The following is a 15,053-nucleotide window of genomic DNA, read 5'->3' on the forward strand; positions in this document are numbered from 1 at the left end:
GACCTTCCAAGCTTAGCTATCATATATGACCTGCCGCTTTAAAACTTTGCCAATCAACTACCTTTGATATTATGCTCCTCCATGCCTTTGCTTCCCAGGCTTATGTCATCCCAGGCTTGCATCATCCCAGATGCTCCCTTATGCATGCACCTTTGAACCCTTCTGGGGAACCATATGCATGACTCTGCCATCGACCAATAACAATGTTTCCTACTACTCTATTGTCGGCCAGATTTGTCCAATCCTTTGGTTTAGCTACTCCACCAAAATTTTCATTGGGTTTGGAAAAAACACCAAACTAAATTGGCTCCAAAGGGTCCTTCATCAACTTAGCTTTGTAAATTTGACTTTTTGGATTCCTGACTTTGACTAGCAATAAGCCACAATCTATACCATTTTCAAACCTCTATATAAGACTAGAATTTTATTTCAGATCTCTACCCATCTAAGTGGGTTCCAACTGCATTTAAGGTCATTTTCTATACAAGAAATGGCTCCAAAGCCTTTGCACTTTAACCAATTATCTCCACCACTATTGTTCACTAATCTTCTTGGAAACACCTAAGCTTTGCCACACCTTTTTCCATACATGTGTTGATCTTTCTTATTCTTTCAATATTCTCTTCTTTTTCCATTTCATTACCTTTGATATGGATACAATGACAACATATCAGTACTTGACATCAATGAACACCTCATTGGACAATATATTCTAACAATATCCCTTATCCAAATGGAAAATGGCATCAACCCATGGTATTCATCCATCTATGGAATTTACCCATAGTATTATAAGTGGCATCCACCCATGGTATTTATCCACCCATGGTATTGTAAGTGACATCCACCCATAGTATTCATTCACCCATGGGATTGACCCATGGTATTGTGACATCCACCCATGGTATTCATTTACCCATGGAATTGACCCATGGTATTGTAACTGAAAAATACTATAAGTAACAAATCACATCTCGTAAAAGGACATATTATCCACCACAATGTAGCTTTTATAGTTATTATCGCTTTTAATAAAAAAATTATTTGTGGTTTTGTTTATTGGGCATTCTACTCTTTTTCTTCTGGCAATTTCAAATTTTCAGATCTTGGGGGCTTCCCCCCCCCCCCCAAGATCCAATTCAATCTTTTAGACCTTGAGGGCCTCCCCCAAGATCCGGATTGGTGGTATTAAACCAGGTTACGATTCCATGGGAATGAGGGTTTGATTCATATTTTAGTTTCAAATTTTGCATCAATATTAACAAACTTTAGGCATGTGTTGCAACCTCCACAGAGCACTTTCTTGGGCTAAGTAGGAAGAATTTTTATTTTTTCATTTTTTTGCAAAATTGTTTTTTGGGGGCGAGTTTGAAGATCATATCTAAAAAATTTGGTGCAATATTTAAAATAAAAAATTATAGTTATGGATTCCTTGTGAAAAAATTACCAAAATTCAAAAAAAAAATTGGCCGAATTGGAGTCTGGATGAGGGAGATATCGCTAATTTAAAATCAACTATGTTGTAGAATTTGTTTTCTGACGACAAATGGTGGATGACGACTCTCCTATCATTTTTTGAAGTTTTTTGTGCATAATTTCAAAAAAAGGATTGTAGATGTGAGCTCCTCTTGAAAAATCACTCAATTTAAAAAAAAAATGGGTTGAATCAGAGTTTAGATGCGAGAGATATTCTTGATTTAAAATCAGTTATTTTTTCAGAACTTTTGTCACGACAGAAAAATTTCAGCATGAATATGAGATTCTAGAGTGCCTAGATAAGGATTTCCGACACATGAGAAAATGCAAAATGGTCCTTCTATTTCCAAAAACAAGTTATAATAAATATTCTGAGTTATATTGACTGAGTTATGTCCATTTTAATTTTGGAACAACATTCAGAGTGGGTTCCTCTTGGAGACATGCCCTCCCACCCCACTTTACTGAGCACCTGTTTCACATTCATCAGTTTCAACATAGCAGCATTCGGATTAGGTTCTTTGAAGACGTTCCCCTCCACCTCAGCCTATGTAGGCACCTACTACTTTATTAATAACCAACATTACAGTTATGGATCAACTGCACAAAATACTTGTCATCGAAGTCCATTTGCTAGGCTGCACACTGTTAGCATCACAATTGGTCACAAGCATTATATGGTATCTCTATCCTTGGATCTTTGTTTGTCATGGTTATGAGTCATCCACAAACCCACACTTCATTGAAGTCCATTTGTTAGGCCACACATTGTTAGTATCATAGTTGGTCACAAGCATTACAAGGTATCGCTATCATCAGATCGCCATTCATCATGGTTATGGGTCATCCACAAAACCATACTTCATCGAAGTCCATTTGTTAGGCCGTACACTATCAGTATCACAGTTGGTCACAAGCATTACAGGGTATCTCTATCCTCGGATCTTCGTTCATCATGGTTATGGGTTAACCACATAAAACCCTTCTCTTCAATGTCTCTTCATATTCAACAAAGGCTTCATAGGAGGGAACTTTACGCAGTGAGAACCATTGCTTCTTAAGGAGGGAGGAATGATCCGAATGGAAAATGGCATCAACCCATGGTATTCATCCACCCATGGAATTTACCCATAGTATTGTAAGTGGAATCCACCCATGGTATTGTAAGTGACATCCACCCATAGAATTTACCCATAGTATTGTAAGTGGCATCCACCCATGGTATTTATCCACCCATGGTATTCATTCAACCATGGAATTGACCCATGGTACTGTGACATCCACCCATGGTATTCATTCACCCATGGAATTGACCCGTGGTATTGTAACTGAAAAATACTATAATTAACAAGTCACATTTTGTAAAAGGACAAATTGTCCACCACAATGTAGCCTTAATAGTTATTATTGGTTTTAATAAAAAAATTATTTGTGGTTTTGCTTATTGGGCATTCTACTCTTTTTCTTCTGGAAATTTCAATTTTTCAAATCTTAGGGGCCTTCCCCCAAGATCCGGATTAATCCCATGATCTTCTTTGCCTTTTTCTGCATCCTCACCACCTTTGCCATCAATGAAAACACATTTCTAACAATCCTCCCCTTTGGAATTGATAGAAACACTGTGATCAAGAAAAAGCAACATCATAAATAAACAAATAAATATAAGTGTGTTGCTTCTCTAGTTGTACTTTTTCTAATGGACTTCTCCTTTTATTACACCAATACTTATCCCTCTTCTTTCTTTTTTATGTTTGAGATACATATTCCCCTTTGATATCAATGGCAAAGAAACTTAACATTCTCCATGTGTCAACAAAATCCCCCTGTCTTCTTGATACTATGGACCTGGAAATTGCTTCTTCTTATACTAAAAACTTCAAGTATATTTGATATGATCTGAGCAACTTCCTTTTTGTCCCATGGAGAAGAATGAATTGAAAGGATAGGAGTACTTACTTCCAATATCTATCTCAAGTATTTAAAAGAGATCTCTTGCTAAAATATATCATTAATGTACAACTAATCAATGAAGAATAATCATGCATGTTGGTCTAAGTCTCAGCTAGGCTTTCATTCATGATAGTGCCTCCCTGGACACATACACCTGAACTTTAGCAATAACAAAAATCTATCCTATGCATGAATGATACCAGCAAATTTTCAACTAATTTAAAACAAAGTACAACACTTAGAAGTACTTATATGAAAAATATAGTGGGAATCTCATCAATGCATGCTTAAACCAATAACTCAACATATACTCTACTTGACAAAATTTTAATGGTAGCAGACTCACCATATAATTTTGATTCAACAATAACATTAACAACATTCAAATAAGGACTTCTTTCACCAACACTTGGACTGAGAATCTCCTACTAACAATATGAATTCCACACTCTGACAAAAATATAATGACAGTTAATACCAGTTGTTAATACTTGATACCAAATGTTAATACCTCTGAGACCAATGAAACCAAATTCTTAATTGATACCACTATTACCAGTTGTTGAGCACTTGTAAACTGAGTGTTATCTACCTGTTATCATGCTCTTTTCACTGTGGATATGATGTTTGACACCACTTACTAATGTAATAGTCTAGAAGCATTAAAATAGTCAAACCATTCATCATATCTTGGCAATCTTCTTGGCTAATGAGAAATTTCATCACCTGTGGTTTGTTTACATTTTTGTCTTTGACTCATTATTGGATGCACATTTATTATCTCAATCATCTTTTAGTGAGCATATTCATTTACTTTTCAAGGCACTATTGAGCAACCACTATGATAATGCAACAATTGATTAACAATTTGGAATAGGTAAAGGTAGTGGATCATGGTTAAATCATTTTTTTATTTCTCTTATATTTGATTTTTGATATATCACTCTATATTTAACATACAAAATGTCAAGACCTCTCCATCTACACATATGTATTACATTGTTTTGGACTTGGTTTTGATTCTAGACAATTTATGAAAATCATGGAGTAGATATGAAACTTGTAATATTATGAGAACAATCCTCGCTACAATTCATAAAGAAGCATTGCTTCATTCTCATTTCTGTGGATTTGGTTTACTTCTAATTCCTTGGACATGAAACATTGTTTTCTTTTAATTTACTACTTGCTTTAGTTCAACTTTAATAAATGAAGATTTTGGGTCAATGATATTTCAAAAAATTAAACTTCATGATGTTTTTAATTATAATTGAAAAAAGAGTTTACTTTTATTGGATAAAATGATATTTCTCAGGTAATATCAAAAGAAATTTTCAAATGGTAAGTTTCATATGCCCACTTTCATTTATTTCTATTTTCTTTACTTTTCATTTCAGTTTTTGTTTTTAGTTTTTGCTGATCTTAAACTCTGTTTTGCAGGTCTTCATGATCCTTTTTCACATCCCAGATGACTCAAATTTGGAGCTCATTCTCTTTGTTGTTTGCACATGAATTTTGGAATAACAACTACAATGTTTATCAAATCAACTAAACTAGGGAGTTCTTGAACCTTTAATTTGTTTATTAAGCATTTCTTTTATTAAAAAATGGTTTAGATGTTTTTATGTAGGTTTTTCTTTGAAACAAGAAAATTTGTAGTAGACAGAGACCTTTTCATTTTGGTTGAATTTTACCTCATAACTGTTATTCACTCTTTATATTTTGAGAGCCTAATTTCTTATAACTCTACAAGATAAAAATTTTAAAAATCTCAACCTAAGAAAGAACATACACATGATTATTTTCTTTTACTTTTTTGTTGAGACATTTGTATAGTCAATGTTGTTAGAGTTGGTTCTCTAAATTTGAAATTTTCTTTTAGCTTTTACTTCTTCATTTTTTACATTTTTAAAAATTTTCTTTCCATTTCTTTTTTTTTTTTTTTTTCGGTTATGTTTTGATTTTGTTGACTCCGCCATGATTCATGTGGAAGGCATTTTCCTCAACCAACAATGGTTGACATGCATGGGAAATCTTTACTCTGCCTATTTAAGTAAATTTCATTTATCATTAAAGATATATATTTATGGAACCATAAAACTCTCTCGCTTTAATTTTTTTCATGGAGGAACACACATCTTTTCTAAGTGATAGGGTTTACCTTTTCAAAGAAAGCACTGACCTGAGTTTGTCTCAATGAATACCTCTCACCCCTCCACTTTATAAAAATCTTTGATGGATAGTCATGGGAAAGAATTTGGAGTTAACATTATAAAATTATTGTTTCCATTAACATAAGTATTTATTACCATCCCACCTCTTTCACTTATATACATTATAAACTAAATCTTGCAAATGCGCTTATAAAAAATGTGATTAAAAGTGGAATCTTGGGAAATACAAGTAAATCCATCGGGTTTATAAACACTTGCTAGCAGTGGGGCTAAGCTTCTATGTATAAAAGACAACTTCGTCGGGATACTTTTCAGACTCACTGACAGCAAAGCGATGTTAGAGTCCATTCATAACAATGGATATATGATTTATCAAAAAACTCCTATCTACCTTCTTTTATTTCTCATGGTAATTTTAAAATAAATGTTTCCAAATTTGGATTCATGATTTTTACTCAAGTATGCTTTTGAGTACTTATCTTTTCAAACTCATATTGCTTAATTTATTTATGTGGTATCCATGGAAATATTTTACTCTTTGACGATTTAACAGACTCCATTATTTTTAGTCTTTGGGTAAATTAAAGTTCATTATCTTTAACTAGAGATAACTGGTTCTTCCTAGCATGTCACCAATGTTGTAGAGAAAACCCAACACCCCCCATTATTGACTTATATACTTCAAATAATAGGGACCTTAATTTTTTGGCTTAATCACCTTTTAATATTTTCTTTTGGTTAAATGTCTTACAATTTTCATATTTTTTCATTTTCATCAGATTTCTATTTTGATTGCTTCATTGAATTTAATTTTTCTTTAGCTTTCCATCGATACTTGTTTCATCTCATTTGGTTACAAGTTTTGCAAATGGTGCTCATCTAAAGTTCAATATTTTTTACTTCTTAGGTTAAAAAATGTACAAAATGTATATTATTTTAATTTTTGTAATTAAATTAGTAATTCATTGTAGATATTAATTCCTAGTTAATTTTTATTATTTTTTTCCATTTTTCACTAATGGTCCTACAAAATCACCCAGCCAAATTATAGAAAAATTAAAATTATGTATTTTCGGCTCTCGGTAATTGATTCCAATTTTTAATTTTAAAATAAATTACAAGACTTGAAAATCTCAAAATTGCAAAGTGGTTGTAGTTCATTTTGTAGAATTTTTAATTACCAAAATCCCCGTCTCCAAATAGACTCCACTTCAAACACCTCCTCTCTTATTTAGTAGAATTTTTAGTTCCACTCCAAATCAACTCCACTTCACATCACCTCCTCCCTTCCTTTTCACAAATCCCGATATAAAAAACCCCGATATATAAAAGACCCGATACAATTTTTCTATATTAAAAAATCATCAATATTTAAAAGTCCCGATATCCCAATATTAGAATATTGCGTTTTCATCGATACACATTTTAAATCCTCTGGCATTATTCGGCCCCAATACACAATACAATTTATATCACGACTATTTATTTTAACATAAGGTCTCGTCTCCTTATGCCTCCCACTCCTCCGCCATGCTGGCGTCCCATATGCTCTCCACCTCACATACGTAGACTCCCCCTCCCATACTTAATTCGATTCATGATGAATCTGGAAGACATGTAACTTTGTAATATTGGTTTGTTTATTATATTATATGTATTTAATTAATATTAATATGATGTTATATTTTAATTATAATTTAATATTATAATATTAATATAACACAAATATATTTTTAATTAATGTTTAAATTCATTTTAATTTTAATTTTTAAATTAGAATTTATTTTAATTTATGAAATTAGTTTATAATTAATTTAGTTTAGTTTTGTAATTATAACTAAATTAATATTAATTAACTAATAATTTCTAATTTAATTTAAGATTAGATTTTAATTAAAAAATTCTTAGCCTATGCAATAATTTTTTTTAGAATTCTGGCAAACTCGACACTTCAAATTTGGAAACTCATAGGTTGAGTTTTACTTGGCCAAATGAGACTCACCGTGGCACGTTGGATAGATAAAATCATGGAGAATATTTATGCAGTGGTTGAATAACCATATTTGATCATTTAATGAGTCTTAAATTTAGCAAAATATCAAGCTCTGAATTTTTAAACAAATTTGATTTTCTAGTTTAATTTTCTGTATTTTCATTTGCTCATAACCTTTGTTAAATACAGATCCATTCAACTATATTCTCCTTTACCAATTAGATATTTACAGGGATCAATGGAAATGTCAGTTTTTCCTTTTATTTATTTATTTTATTGAATTTTTATTGAAGATATTTTATTTTCTAGATTTTATATTCTTAATTTTAGTTTGCATTTTAATTAAATTTTGATTGGTTTTGATAGGAAAACAATGTGAGAGATGAGGATGAACCATTTTTAGTTAATAAAATTTCTCCAGTAATAGAAGAAAAATAATTGGAACCAATGAAAATTGGAGCAAAATTATTCTTTAACAACTCTCCTATTTGGAATTCATTTTGTAAATTATAAATAGTAGTTTGTAGAATGGAGAAGATGCTTCTCTTTTTTGCAATTTTGTAATTATTAAAGCACTATTGTAATAGGGATTTCAGGCTGTAGGTAGAGAGGATCAATCTCAGATATGAGGAATATTGAGATTTATCTTTTGCAAATTTGAACTATGTATGAGAGACAGAGTTTGCACTATTGCAGCTCTTGCTTTTAAGAGCAAAATTTATGCTTTAGAGAAGATTGTAGAAGATCATATTCAAGGAAAAAAGTAGGTGAACAAGTTCAAATTTATTTGTATTAGAAATACTATTATTTTTAATATGAAATTCATTTTTGATGGCAGAATTATGTTAATTGGATTTATATTATGCACTATTGTAGATATGAATTCATGTCTTACAGATTAATTATCTAATTTGTTTGTTTCATAGATATGTTGTTAATTTCGTCTTATGCTCGTACGTTTAAATCAGATTTCCGAGTAACTAGTTATTAAGAAATATGTCATCTAATTCTGATTTAATTTCCATTGGCATTATGAGAATTAATTCCTAATGTTATTAGTTCATCATTCATTGTTAATGAATCTCTAAACAACATGTTCGGTAATTATAATATCAATTAATTGAACTATTTCATTAGCGAGATATTCATCATAAACTAGACGTGTTGAAATCTCAATCATTTAATTACTTTGCTCTGGTTGGGTTAGATCTACATCTTCCTAATCGAGATAGGCTTAGGATTTATTTCCTTTTGCTTGTATTCTAGTATTAGTTTGCATTTAGATTAATCATTTAATTCCTAGAAGGCCTCTTATCAAAGAGGAAAAATTTAGTTGTGGATTGGCTGAGCCCCAAATCAGTTCAAAGCTCACTTTCTTGCCTAATTAACAAGAGGGTTGATCTAATGTATTTTTTCTATTGGTAAGTGAAAGTCATACTTTAAGCCAGTAGAGATAGAGAGAAGGTAACTGGACCTAGTTTAACCACTTTGAACCACCATTCAAAATAGAAAAGGAGTTGCTCTAAGGTCCCAATCGAGTGGTATCCCTTATAATGTTGAGGTTGAGAATTTCGAGCCTTCAACATGACTCTAATGCATTATGAAGAGATTGATATATGTTCAATATTCCAACAACATCTCTTCCCAACTTTTCATGCAATTGAAAAATCGTTCTAATATTTTCCTTGTCTCACTCTACACACATCCTATATTTTCTTACTAAATTTGTTGTTGGATTAGGGTATTCAGAGCTCCATCCATGCATGCGATCTATTACTAATAAGGATTTTTCTACCAACACCCCTTTTCTTTTCAAATCTCTTTGAATTATTTCTAGTGAAATTATTATCTTATGGAGGATGATCATTTTTCCATAAACTTGTTTCATGGATCTTTCCACCACTCCTATCTCGTTCAAAACAACTTCTTAGAAGTCTCCTTTTTGGGGACTTGTGGCTAACAAGGTTTGGATATATGCATTCAACCTATCATTCTCCTATTATGCAGTGGCCAAGCTCTCTTTCAACTCTTTCACTTCATTTAACAAACGTTCCACATTCTTCTCAGTAGCAGTGGAAAATGTGGATCTGACAGAATCCATCTTTTTGGGATTTATTGTGGTGCACATCACTATGCACCTCTCCATGGTGAATACTATTGGCTTTCTTGACTATCTTACTATACACTTTCACCTTTATTGATATATTTTGTTGTTGAACTGATCAAATCTTAAACTTGACAGGTCTAAAACCTTCTTCAAATGTGACTCCCATTTCTCCAACTAGGAAATGCCCACTGGTGATATGTGTGTGTTGAAGTCAAGAAATGTCCTGACTCAACACAGGATGAATAACCCGGTTAGAGTCTAGGTTAAACTCTTTTTTGTTGATGGCAGTCTTGACTGGAATTTTGGGTCCAGTTTACCCTTCACGAGGTGATGCTCCAACGAATGGAGGCTTTATTTTGGGAAAACACTTTTTGTTGTATTTTTTAAAATATGAAGAAAACACAGTGATTAAATCCTACTCTACATGCAATTTCATGTTTTACCGATGTATATAGAGGCCTAGGCTCAAACTTATGTCTATGGAAATTAAAGATGGATAACATATTTGACAATTAAAAATTATTCGAAAAACTATTATTGAAAGCATAGTTGCAAATACGAGATCTACAATTGTTCCACAAACATATAAAAGGATCCAAGAAAAAACACAAACAATTATATAAACATGAAAAAATAACTCCTTTTGGCAACAATCTAACAATTATTCCTTGATTATTTCCTGCAAGACAGTAAAGCTCAAATCAAATTATTTGAAATGAATCTATTACCACTTGAAGCATCAATGCACAAATTACTAACCATATATATGTAAAGATTAAAAATATAAACAAAATAACTAAATAGTTCAAATCGATTAGCATCTCATCCATCGATATGTGTAAGGAATATGATAATGAAAATTATAAGAAAAACTTGAAAAGTTAAAATCAACTTATCAATTAGTAAAAAGTTAGAAGACAGCGACTTAATGAAAATAAGTTAACAGGCTTCATATTTTCCTCGTAGAAAATAATAAGAAACCAATTTCTTCTTTTTTGTTTCGAAACAAATAACAAAAATTAAATTTCTAAAAACAAAAATTAAATTTCTTTGATTGAGGTAGAATATCATAAGATTAACAATTTTCAAGGAATGAATATATATATTTGTATTTTTATTTAAATAAAACAAAAAACATGATAATGTCCACAAAATACGCAAGGCAATTCTGATTTAAAATACAAACAAAAGGGAGATGATATGTTAGACCCGTTAAATTATTTTGACATCACACCATATACCAAACATTAAAAGACAATGAAACACAGGTTCGATGAGTTTTTCATTAATATTTTTTTGGGTATTCGAATTGTCCCGTTGGAATTAGACAAGTCATTGTATAGACCAAACCATCTATATAAATAATAAATGTTTTATATATATAAAAGGAAACATTTATTTAACAAAACGCCACCATTAATAATATTAATTAACAAAATATATATATATATATATATATATATATATATATATATATGCGCAAAAATACTAAAACCAGTAAAACAAAACAAAAACATTGGTTAACACAAAATAAAAATAAAATATTAATAGACAACATAATAACATTAATAAACAAAATAAAAAAAGCAAAAACAATTATTAATATAAAAAAATTATTTACAAAATATTTGATTCATTTCAATTATTAATATAAAAAAATTATTTACAAAATATTTGATTCATTTCTTTTCAGGTAAGTATAGGTGTGCCAAATGAACACAAGATCTTCGAGGATAGATGGTGAAACGTAAATATGACCAAAAACAAATTTAAAGTAGAATAGGAAGGGTCCCCATTTATTATTAGAACACCAAGCCAAAATGGGGAGTTGTTGCACCTATAACAACTAGCGACAAACTAGGAAGACCAGTTATGTTTGTCTAGGCCAAAAGGAAGAGCATAAAAATTAGTTTGAAAATAAGTATCAATTCATGGCTGAAAAATATTCATAATTAGGCCAATTCATGAGCATTGAAATAGTAAGGAAATAGTATTATTCAACACCTTCACAACTTGCCTAAATCTGGAATGAAATTAATGATACGTGGAAGAAAAACCAAAAGGTTAAAGATTCGACTACTTAGCAACACATTATGCCATTCAACATGTATGTTTATGTAGTATACTTTCTCGACCTGGCATTGCTTGGCTGCCAGTGAGCCTGGATAGTACTTCGATGAAGCTACCTTAGTATCATGCATGCATTTCCCTGCTGCCAACGAGCATCCATAGCCCCGACGGGTTTACATACACTTCCCACACAATGAGCACTTCCAACTTTCCTTTTACCGCCTTTTTGATTATTATTACTTGTTTATGAATTGCTTTGAGTATTTTTTTTTTGCAATTAGGCGAGGAGAGTGAGGTGATACAAAAAGTTATGTAAAAAGGGAACAATATATGGGATGGAGTTCATCGTGTTGCTCATTTTAGGATTTACCTTATCTTATGAACTATTTAAGACCATACATTAGTTAAAAATATATGCATTTCCAGGTAAGAGAGAAGTGAAGAGCATTTTAGGAATATTTCCTTGTTAAAATAATGCGACATGAAAATATGACTATGATGAAGATGGTCACACATTACAACTTATCAACATACTTTTAAAATGATTCTGTTATAGATAAGGAAGACATAAATGAGACATAAAGATGATATTGTCACTACCGTTTCGACTGAAACAACATTCACTGAAAATGTACAAATGGTTATAATACATTTACAAGGATGATCACACATTACAACTTATCAACATACTTTTAAAAGGTTGTTTTCATTTTCAAGAAAAGTTTTCTTTTAAGAATCTGCCTATTTATTGGTAAATGTTCCTCTATTTAATCTAGAGTTTGAAGGATGAAAGTAGACGAGCCTCTGTTTTTGGCAAACTGAAAAGGTCCAAGCCACATCTTTTGGAATTTTGTGTGTTTACCTTTATCCTTGTGGGCTTTGTCCCATTTCAGGACTAAATCTTCGACGTTGAAAGTTTTTTCGGTGGAGATATGATTATCGAACCATTTTTTGACAAGTTTCTGATGATTAATGAATGATTGGTTTTCTTTGTTTCTAGCTTCTTCTAATTGAAATATTTGAGCTTGCCTATGTTGTAAGCTAGAACATGGTTCTTCTTGTATAGATTGGACTAAGGATATTGACGAAAAAGTAATATTTGGGAGTAAAATAGATTCTTTTCCATAAACCAAGAAATAGAGGAAGTCCCTATCAAGCTTTTATGTGTTATTCTATCAGCCCATAAGGCATTAATCAGTGCTTTGCGCCATTTTTTCTATTTGTCATCAACAATTTTTTAATGATTTTTAAAAGGTTCTTATTAGTGGATTCTGTAAGACCATTACCTTGTGGATAATAGTTAGTAGAATATTTAAGTTTTATACCTTTTTGAATTGTTAAAATTGTAAGAGGAGTGGAATAAAAGTAAGAGGCATTTTCAAAATTAAAGCATTGAGAAGAATAAACCTAGTAATAATATTATGTTTAATAAATGAAATAACTTGATCATAAGTAACAATTTTCAAAAGTATAACTTCCACCCATCTTGTAAATAAATAAGCTACAGTAAGAATAAATGTATGTTTCTTGGATGAGTTTGGAACAATCGCACCAATGACGTCAAGCCCCCATTGTTCAAATGGTTGATCTATCACCACAGGATGTAAAGGGAGTGCTAGTCTTTTGACTCTTCCAGCTGATGTTTGACAAAATTTGCATTTTTACACATAGGCATGTGCATCTTTGAATAAGGTCAGTGAATAATATCCTGCATGCATAATTTTGTGAGCAGTTGTGTCACCTCAAAAATGACCACCGAACGGTCCATCGTGAAGTTCCTGCAAAACTTTGTCAACATCTAATTTTTCTAAAAAATGAAGAAAAGTGGAATCATAATAATTATGAAATAAAACACCATAAATGATCTGATACTAATTAGATTTTAATCTCAAAGCACACTTTTCTTAATATCGAAATGTAAAGTTGTAGTACCATGAGCCAAATAATATATCAAAACAACATATTGAGAACCAGAGTTAAAATTTACTTATTGTATTTCTTGCACTTCTTATTCATCAAAACCATCATGAGAATTAGAATCAATAGCTTGAGTCATTAATTTACATAACCCTTGACCACACACAATTTTGGCAGGTTTGATTTCAATATCATATTCCTAAAGAGAAGTTACCCAATTGGCTCTTTTTTCTCCAAGATCTTTTTGTACTAACAAATTTCGAACTGCAGGGAATGAAACAATGACTTTTGTGTGAGACTTGATTAAGAATGGTCGAATATAAAATAGGCTTGTTTCTCAACATCAGAGTATTTCAATTATTCTCCTTGAAAACTCAAACTATGAAAGGAAATTGGTACTTCAACATTTTGATCATTTCTTTGAGTTAGTAAAATTGCATATGATTGATCAGATGCAAAAATGTAGAGAATATATTCATTTTCAAAATTTGGAGAGAGTAAACAAGGAGCATTTATGCTGGCTTATTTAATAGAATTAAAAACATCCTTCTCAAGGTTATTCCACTTAAATGAGCTATTTTTCTTGATCATGTTTTGAAGGGGTATGACAATTTGAGTGAAATTAGGAATAAATATCCTAACGAAATTAATTTTTCCAATAAATGATTGCATAGATTTTTTATTGTTTGGTAGTGGAATTTTTGATATTGTTTTAACTCTATTAGGGTCGATGGTGATGCCTTCTTTTGATACAATGAATCCTAGTAATTTACCTTCGGTGAGTGCGAAAAAATATTTTTTAGGATTCAATGATATTCCATATTTTTGACATTTTTCAAAAACTTGTTTCAAATTATGCAAGTGATCAGATCACTTTTTTTAGTAAATGGTGATGTCGTCCAAGTAAACAACAACATTTTTTTTGGTCAAGCCCCTAAAAGCTATGTCCATTTCCCTTTGAAAAGTTTCACCTGCATTGATGAGCCCAAAAGGCATCTTTTGATATGCGTATGCACCCCATTTTGTTCTAAAGGTTGTTTTAAGCCTATCATTTGGATGAACTAAAATTTGATTATAACCCCAAAATCCATCAAGAAAATATAGGATTTTAGATTTGACACGACTTGAAGAATTTGTTCCAGAGGAGGAAGTGGGAAATTATCTTTTTTCAGAAGCCTTATTCAGGTTTCAGAAATTGATACATAACCGGATGCCACCATTATTTTTCCTTACGGGAACTAAGTTAGAAACCCATTTAGAGTGTCTTACAGGAAATATTATTTTAGCCTTTAATAGTTTATTGAGTTCACTCTTAATTTGAGATTCAAGATTTGGATGAACTTTCTGTAACTTTTGTTGAACGGGT

Source organism: Pinus tabuliformis, chromosome 7, assembly GCF_031772625.1.
Source record: "Pinus tabuliformis cultivar Carrire ecotype Pingquan chromosome 7, CPIR1, whole genome shotgun sequence".
In the NCBI taxonomy this organism is placed as follows: Eukaryota; Viridiplantae; Streptophyta; class Pinopsida; order Pinales; family Pinaceae; genus Pinus; species Pinus tabuliformis.